The sequence below is a fragment of the Castor canadensis genome, chromosome 10 (genome assembly GCF_047511655.1).
Source record: "Castor canadensis chromosome 10, mCasCan1.hap1v2, whole genome shotgun sequence".
Taxonomy (NCBI): Eukaryota; Metazoa; Chordata; class Mammalia; order Rodentia; family Castoridae; genus Castor; species Castor canadensis.
In genome coordinates, this window is record NC_133395.1 from 78,033,915 (window position 1) to 78,043,643 (window position 9,729).

The window sequence follows — 9,729 nt, forward strand, 5'->3', positions numbered from 1 at the left end:
TAAACATTTAAAATGCTTGACAAAGCCAAATGATCAATTTAAGAACCATCTGACATGAGTGAGTGGCTCAATTAACTTACATACTGGTTAAAAACATACTCAGACAATCTTGGGGAAAAAAAAGGAACACTATCAAATATCAATAAGAACTATTGAAAATTATAATAAGGAATGTCTGTTTACCAAATGGGTCTAGGGCATGTGAAGAAGCACACCTTGTCCCCTGTTTCATATGACATATGAAGAAGTACACATGGTACCAGACCTGTGAAAGGAAAAGCAATAAAATATTCTTGAGGGGAGCTTCTTTATGATCTTGAAGGAGACAAAGATTTCTTAATTAGAGAACAAAAAGAGTAATAATAAAGAAAAGATGATCAGAGTTCTGTACATCAAAAGATGAACAGACAGAGTGAGCCCTAGGCATGATGGTGTATGCCTATAATTCCAGCATTTGGGAGGCTGAGGCTGGAGAATCAAAAGTTTGAGGCCTGCCTGGGCTATATAGTAAGAGTCTGCCTGAAGAAACAAACAAAAGGCCAGGTGCCAGTGGCCTCCTTGCACAGGAGGTAGAGATCAGGAGGATCAAGTTTCGAAGCCAGCCCTAGGGAACTAGTTTGCAAGGAAGTAGAGGTAGGGTCTTAAAAATATACAACACAATACTTACCTGGCAGGGGAGATACCATGATCAAGAAGCTGGTTTTCCCAGGGTGAGGCTTATCCATTGCACTCCAGATGTGCTGAACCCTGCTATTTCCCCAAATGTGGGAAACTCGACTGCATAATTTGTGGTAGTGGGGGGACTGCATTTGTGCTCTCCCCTGAGAAAAAATAAAAATAAATATATATATACAACACACACACACACACACAAAACCAGAGCTGTTGGAGTGGCTCAAGTGGTAGAGTGCCTGCCCAGCAAGCATGAAACCTTGAGTTCAAAACCCCACTACTGCAAAAAAAAAAAAAAATATATATATATATATATATATATATATCAAATTTTTAAAAATCACTTTCATTAGTCACCAGGAAAAAGCAAACTAAAATAGTAATGTCATGCCATTATATACCTACAAAAACAGCCAAAAGGAAAAATACCAAATATTTTGAGTATAGAGACTTATAAGAATTCACATATTTCTGGGGGAGGTGTAAATTTGCAAAACTATTTTAGAAAATTAACTATAAACTGAACTAAAGCTAAACATATGCATACACTACAATTTACCAATTTTACTACTCGACATAGACTTAACATAAACAAAAACTTACTGTATTCAATGCAATCCCAGGAAAAATTTCCAAAAGTCATTTGATGGATATCAACAAACTAATTCTAAAGTTTATATGGACAGGAAGAAGATCACGAATAGACAACACGGTGGAACTGTCATAATGAAATTCTATGTATAGCTATCTTAAACAAACAAACAACAATGCAATACTGAAGGAGAAGCATAAATCTCTGTGCTGACTTTACCCAACTTTGAGACTTATATAAGCTAACAGGAGTCAAGACAGACTAGGACTGGGGAAAGCACAGACAAATAGGAAATAAATCCACATCAGCATAATCAACTTATCTTTGACAAAGGAGCAAAGGCAGCACAATGGAGCAAAGACAGCCTTTTCAGTAACAGTGCTGGAACAAGTGGTCTCCCAGTTGGAAATAATTTACTTTAGGTGCAAGCTTTACCCACTTTATAAAAACTCACAATGAATCATAGGCCCAAATGCAAAACTGGGAAACTCCTAGAAAATAATATAGGAAGAAACCTAGATGACCTTGGGTTTGTCAATGACTCTTTAAATACAACACCAAAGGCACAACCCATGAAAGAAGTAATTGATAAGATGAGAGATAATAAGAAGAGAAGCCACAGCTGAAGAAAATAACTGCAAAACACATAACTGATAAAGGACTGGTATCCAAAACACACAAAAAACACTTAAAACTCAACAGTGAGAAACAAAAATAACCCAATTAGAAGTGGGGCAAGAGATATGTATACAGACAGTTCACCAAAGATACATACAAATGGAAGTAAATATATGAAAAGATGATCAATATTATATGTCATTAAGGATATGCAAATTATAGCAATAATGAACTACCATTGGACACCTGTTGGAACTGCCAAAATCCAAAACATTGACAAATGCTGCAGAAGAAATGAAGCAACAGGAATTCTCCTTCATGACTGGTGAAGTCATGGTACAGCCACCTTGCAAGACAGTTAGCAGTTCCTTACAAAACCATACATAATTTTACTGTACATCAGGCCGTTGTGTTCCTTGGTATACACCCAGTGAGTTAAACACCTATGTCCACACAAAAATGTATTGCCATTTTTTTTCATCATTGCTGAAACTTGGAAGCAACCAAGATGTCTTTCAATAGGTGAATGGGTAGAGAACCCATGGTACAGTCAGACAATGGAATATCATCCAGCAATAAAAAGAAATAATCCATGGAGCCACGAAACAATGTGGAGGAAACTTGGATGCACATTGCCTAGGGAAAGAAGCCGATCTGAAAAAGCTACATCCTGTAGATTCCAACTGCATGACATTCTGGAAAAGACAAAAATAAGGAGACAGTAAAACAGTCTGTGGTTGCAAAGAGGTAGCAGCGGGATGGGGGGTGGGGGGATCACTTGAAGCACAGAAGATGTTTAGGGCAAAGACACTATTCTGCATCATTCTATAATGGAGGATACATGTCCTTCTGCAAAACCTATAGAACGCATGTCTGAAGTAAACCTTGATATCAACTGTGGACCTTGGGTGATAATTACACATAAAAGTAGGTTCTTCATCAATTGTACACAAAAGTGCCATTCTGGTATAGTGGTGCACACCTGTAATCCTAGCACTCAGGAAAGAGGCAGGAGAATCACAAGTTCTAGGTCACACTGTGCTACGTAGCAAGACCCTGTCTCAAAAAGAAAAAATGCCATGCAGGATGGTGACAGTGTGGGAAGCTGTATGTGTAGGGGCAGGGAATAATGGGAATCCTATGTTCTGTGAAATTAAAACTGTTCTGAAAATAGTCTATTTTAAAATACTTTTTAAATAAATGTAAAAGTTTGTTTTAATCATCAAGGATAGATAGTACCCTTGTCCAAGACTGACTAGGAAAGTCATCCTAAAGAACCGTTATCCTCATGTAAACCTCCAAAAGAAACATGACATGTAGCTTCCTGTGCTTGCTAAGTGGAAACAGATAGAACCTGCTGTCCAACCTGTGTTTGTGATGATCAGTGCATGATAAAAACGACAACTTGGAGCATCACAGAGGGAGATAATGTCACTAAGAAAATGCTGACTGCCGTGACTGTTTTGACAGCTAGTACAATTACGATGTGATCTTCCAATGCATTTCTCGTTCATCTCAACATGTCCTTCTATTCTTTTTCCCCTCTCTCTGCAGGATGTTGTAAAGCGTTCCAATTGTGACGAGATCCTTAAATAATTCAAAGGGAATGCCACTTGTGCCACTTTGCCATTGTCATCTGTATCTGTCTCCCCTGCCTCTGGAAAGATAAACACCATTCAGGGACAAGTCGACGCTTACTCATTTCCAAAGAGGACGGCACAGCACAGCCTGCCCACGAGCCTCCTGGCTTACTGCTGCCCAAGCCTAAGCCCTCAAAGTCTTCTAGAAGATTCTATGCATAGATAAAACGTCATAACCAGAAGCATATGTGTGTGTATGTAGAATGGGGAGAACTTGGAAGAGACAAACACTCTTTTGCAGAAACTGAGATGTGAAGTGTTTATCTTTCATACCTGGCTGGGAGTCCCTCTGGCAGGGAAGGAGGGGGGGCAGAGGTGCCACAGGCTGTGCCTGGGGAGGTAGGCAGCTGGACCCTAGAGAGAAGTGGCAGATGGCCCCACACTCTTTCATGAACATGGCATTTATAGGCTGGCCAGGACTCCAGAGGCCAGGCTGCCTATGATGGCAGATGTCTCAGCAGTACCCAGGATGGACAGGTCATTGGTGATCAGATGAGGCAAATCCCAACTCCCTTTTCATTTTCCTCACTTGCTAGCAAAACAGCTCAGTGCTGGGCACACTGTAGGTACTCACTCATGTTGCATGCAGAGAAAGGAACAGCATACTGCAGTGTCTTTCCCTAATGGCTGCCTTTCTACCAAATGACTTTAGGCTTTCTCTCATCTGATACTTAAACACAAAATAGCTGCAAGGAAACTCAAACTGGTCACTTGCTAATTTCCTCTGGTCTCCTTCAGTTTTCAAATCTTGGATTTTAGCAGAAATGCTCTTCTAAGGGGCACTGACCCCTTCCCTCATGTGGTATTTAAGCAGGAGTATGATGGTTTCAGACAGTGAAGAAAAAAAATTGCGCCTCAGTCCTCTGGTATCTGGTTCACATAGTCAAAAGAGAATCCAGCTATCTGGTCAGCAGTGGGGAGGGCAGAGGGGCAGGTCCTGCATTTGCTGGATGCTGGGCTTTGTTGTGTGTTCACGTCCAGAAGCTCTTTCAGGAGTGCTGTGGTTCCAGTGCTGACAAGCTGGTGCTGGGAAGTTATAGATGTCCTAGCACCAGAGGGAGGACAGATGTACGTAACACACACATCAGGAGTTGACTCTGACCCAGTCTCCCAAGGACAGCCATCCACTCATCTTTCCTTGTCACCGCCTCACCTGCTTCTCTGTCATAGTGTCATGTAATCATCTAAAGTCACTAGCAAAGCACAGATCAACGAGTGAGGCATCAAACAGGAACTGCCTGTGATCTGCTGGTGTCTGCCCACCCTGTACTGGGAAGGCCCCAGCCTTGGAAGCATTTACTGTTTTGTTTTGTTTTGTTTTGAGACAAGTTCTCACTATTCATCCCAGACTGGCCTGGAATTCATGAGCTTCCTGCCTCTGCCTCTTTCTCAAGTGCTGAGATTACAAGTGTGTACCACCACTCCTGGCAGTGTATCTTCAGAGGCCTCACTTTCTCTTGGGCAGAAAACAAGTGGTTGGCCAGGCTCCCAGATACTGCCTGGTATAGCTCTTCCCTTGTTAGAAGAAGAATCACTGTGCTTCACTGATGCCACAGTGTCACAATGCTGGCCATTGTTGGGGTAGCACCACTTCATCTCAGTGGTGTCATAGCAGCCCTCAGACTTGGCCAAGAGGTAGTGGCAGGAGTTTCTTCTGAGGGTCTCCAGGCAGCATTGTTTAGCAATGGCAAGGCTTCTTGCAGAAGCTGTGGTGACTTCCTGAGGAGGGACAGCTAGATGGATGCTCTTCTCCTATTTTTCCCTAGTGACACAACTCTGCTGACAGTACAGTTACGGTAAAACTGCATCCCCAGTGTGTAGTCAGTTTTCTGTCGCTGTGACAAGTATGAGAGATAATTCAACTTCAAAGGAGAACGGGTTTATCTTGACTTGTGGTGTCAGAGGTTTCCGTCCATGGTCTGTTGGTCCTGGTGCGGTTGGGCCTCTGGCAAGGCAGTACATCGCAGCGGGAGGAGGGAAACCGCTAACCTCCTGGCAGCTGGGAAGCAATGAGGGGAAGTGGCCAAGGCCTCACTACCCCCTTCAAAGGCACATGTCTTATAACTTACTGTCCTTCTAGTAGGACCCACCTCCCAATAGTACCACAGCCTGCCAACCAAGCTTCTAATATCTGGCCCTGGGAGGACACTTGAGATCCAAACCAGAGCATCTTGCAGCTGCATGTTCCCTCCTACTTCCAGGACCATAGCTGGCTGGTACTCCAGTAGCCATTGTGGATCATGAGGCAACCTTGAGAATGGCAGCCACACACTAGCTATTAGGGCAGAAAGATAACAGATTCCTGGGTCTCATGACTATAGAGTTGCCATTCCAGACCTAAGTAGCCTATCCTGGACTTAAAAAAATTTAATAGACTATGTTGTTTTTGAGCCTTTAGTTTACAGAAAATTGAATTGGATAGTACAGAAAACTCCCATATCCCCCCTTACAACCACCCCAAATGTTTTCCCTATGACTATATCTTGCATTAGTGTGCTACTTTTGTTATAATCAATGAGCCAATATTGATTCATTATTATTAACTAAAGTCGGGAGTTAACATTAGGGTTCACTCTTTTGTGTTGTACATTCTGCTGGTTTTGTCAAGTGTGTAAAGGATGTGTGTCTGTCAGTATAGTACGTGCAGAACTAAAACTCCTCTTCAGTTCACATATTCATCCCTCAACCACCAGTCTTTTTCCTGTCTGTATAGTCTTCCTCCTTCAGAGAATGTTTAGAACTCTGCTGCATGGAAACTTTCAGACTGGCTTCTCCCACTTACTTATACACATTTATGCTTCTTCCAGGCCTTTTTGTGACTTGGTATCTAATTTCTTTTTAGCACTGAATAATATTCCATTGTCTGAGTGTACTCACCTACGGAAGGACATTTTGGTGTCGCAGTGAAGAAAGCCACCGTGAACACCTGTGTGCAGGTCTTGTGCAGACACAGGTTTTTCAACCCTGAACTTTTTTTTGCATGAGAAAAAATAACTACCTTGATAAGCCACTTAGAAACTTTTTATTTGGAAGTTTCTCTTACATGCAGTTGAAACGACTCCTAACCAGCATGCTTCCATGCAAAAAAGCGACCAGGCTGCTCCCTGCTGGGCCTCCACCCCGCATGCAGGCCCCTGGGTGGGTGAGAAAGGGACTCATTGAGCAAGGCTGAAAGCTAGGTTAATAGCAAAGGTACTTGAAGGGCGAGGACTTCCCAGAAGCCCCATGATGCAACCGCAAAGTCCTGCTTACCTCTGCTTGAGCTCTTGGCGGTCTTCACCATGCCACGTTGTAACTAGGACAAATCATTGCCTTCCAAAAAAAAAAAAAGTCACTGGGTTTCTCCAAATCCAAATTCCTTACTGCAGGGAAAGAAATTGTCTAGGGAAGGGAGGTCTGGTGAAGGAGCCTGAAGGGAGTTTCTCTGCTGGGTGAGAGCTGGCAGGTGGGTTTAATCCAACAGCATCTGCAACTCTTCTCCTGTCACTAGGGGAAGTATCCCTGGCTTCCTCGCCTAGCAAGGGGTGAGTCCCCAGGTTGAGACCTTCTAGGAGCCAGAGTCTCTGATTTCTTCTCAAGTTCACATCTCCCAAGCCTGCAGACCCCAGGGACCTCCTTAGCCCTGGTTGGTGGCATATCCCCCTGGTATTGGTTCCTGTCCATGTCTTTCTGCTGTGGCACCCGCTGGTCTCTCTGGTCCTACCCCTTGGCCAGGTTCTCACTGGCACAACTGACGATTCAGAGCCGGCTTGATGAATTCAGCATGCGCTTGACCTACCTTCCTTCCTGCCCTGCATTCTCATCCAACTGTCCACCTATCTAGCCTCTGGCCATTATCCTTTACTACCCTTGTGCAGGAAGCATGTCAGTGTGAGACGCTTGAAACAACACACGGCAAGGTAAAGCCAGAGGTGAGATAATTTGCGAAAGGACTTTGGCAAAGCTTTGACAAGACTTCTCCCAGCAAGGAGCACAGTGGTGCCATGTGACAGGTTGATCAATGTTGTCACCTAGGGGATGAAGTCTTATAAAGCTTTTGTCTAAACACATTAGAGCTGTAAACCAGGGATATGACAACAACAGGAGTCATTCAAGAGACAATAATAATGTGAATTATTTGGGCACCTTACCCTGCACACAGGCGCCACCTCAGCTAACCCTCACAAAACCAGTATGAACAAAGGCACAGAGAGAGGCTGAATCCTTTGATCAAGTTCGCAGAGTAAATGGTACCCTAGCCCAGACTTGTCTCCCAGACTCAGCTTCCCTAATGTCAACATGCTATGATCCCCGAGTGACAGGTGAGCGAGGGAGCCCCAGAGAGGCAGCGGCTTCTGTGGATTATGTGCTTCTGTGATAGTGTTTCCTCAAAGTGTCCTCGGAGGACCATCAGCATCAATGCCACAGGGCTGGTGGTTAGAAGGCTCAACTCATGAATCAGAACATCAGGAAACAATAAAGATCTTCTGCAAACTGTCAGGAGGGAAACCTCAGATAGCTTTTTCATTCAGCACTTGATGAAAATGCAGGCAACCGATTGCTGACTATGAACCCAAACGATGCTGTGAGCATGGATGACACCAGAACCCCCTAGCTTCTATTGTCCCTGTTAGCTGAACGTGTGACTACACGTGACTGCAAAAGAACAAATATTTCCTGTACCCAGTCATTTCCACTCCTCAAATTCAAGGCAACTTCAGTCTTGGTGACCTTTTTGAATGTAAGTTGTATCTGAACCGCTCTGTTGGGGGCCCTGGCACCATCCATGCTGGAAGATGTAACATTCAAGTTCATGTAAGAAATGCATTCGCCATTGTGAAAGGACACCTACGTGACTTCTGGTGCTGGTACTTAAAGCCAACTAAGAGGAGAGCATTGCAAAGGCCATGTTTGAGCTCACATGGCAAGGAAGGGAGGGAACAGATCACTTGATACTAGTGCATTCTGAGAGACAGAGCTCCTAGACTTCTCCCAGGAAGAGTGAAAGGAGGAAGGCTGGAGAGTACACACTTAAACACACGTGCACACCCACTCACTCTGCACCTCTGGGCCCCACTTCTGTGGCATGCTGATGGCCTTAGTGTGGTCACCTCTGTGTCACCCATCAACCTGACTTTCACTTCTGCAGGCTAAAACCTCTCTCCTGGAATTCCTAGCATGGACTGCAAGTAGACATTACTTAGCAAGTATCCTCAGTACGAATCACAATCCAGTTTTCTTTTTCCGTTTGTGGTACATTTTGTGTACTACTTTTGGTATTTTTTTTCTAGTCATGACTAGCCCCATTGAAATATTTCCCTTGTAAAACTAAATAGCCAAAAGAGGAAATTATACTTCACAAATAGATCTAAGTCATTCAACATTCTTCTCTAGAAGAAAGACAGCCATATCATAAACTCCCACCTAGCTGAAAAAGTTAAATTGCTGTTATTTTTCTCCCCCGAGATTAGTACTTGTAAAATCATGTAATGCAGTTTCTCTTGAAGAATCTGTCATCCAACAGGGGGCTAAGTAAGAAAAAAACCATTAGCATGAAGTCCGTTTCCTAAACGTTACGTCTGGGATGTTCAGTTCTGTGGGACCCTGGCCAGCTGTCCTGACATTTCCCATTTCTTCCTTGCCTGTTAGGGGTGAATCATCAGCTACTTCTTCCTAAAATTTTCATGGGAAGTTGGAGATTTTTAAACAGAAGCCATGATAAGCACTTAGATTTCTTGGGGGAAGAGTTTTTAAGCCTCATGAAAATAGACCTCACTGGCCATCTCCTCCGCAGTTTCCTGAATCAAAACCGTTAGGATAGCCGGGGTGGGTGGCTCACACCTGTAATCCTAGCTAGTTGGAAGGCTGAGATTGGGAGGATCATGGTTCTAGGCAGCCTGGGCAAAAAGAAGTTTATGAGACTCAATCTTTTTTTTTTTCATTTTTCTTTTATTGTTCATATGTGCATACAAGGCTTGGTTCATTTCTCCCCCCTGCCCCCACCCCCTCCCTTACCACCCACTCCGCCCCCTCCCCCCCATTCCCAGCAGAAACTATTTTGCCCTTATTTCTAATTTTGTTGTAGAGAGAGTATAAGCAATAATAGGAAGGAACAAGGGTTTTTGCTGGTTGAGATAAGGATAGCTATACAGGGCATTGACTCACATTGATTTCCTGTGCGTGAGTGTTACCTTCTAGGTTAATTCTTTTTGATCTAACCTTTTCTCT

At 43.5% G+C, this 9,729-nt stretch overlaps 1 non-coding gene across 1 annotated transcript; it reads left to right on the forward strand.

The window, feature by feature from the left end:
• Positions 1–659: 659 nt before the first annotated feature.
• Positions 660–824, forward strand: LOC141413040 (U1 spliceosomal RNA). Its single transcript, XR_012437878.1, has one exon. It is a non-coding gene; the product is annotated as a U1 spliceosomal RNA (small nuclear RNA).
• The last annotated feature ends 8,905 nt before the right edge of the window (positions 825–9,729 follow it).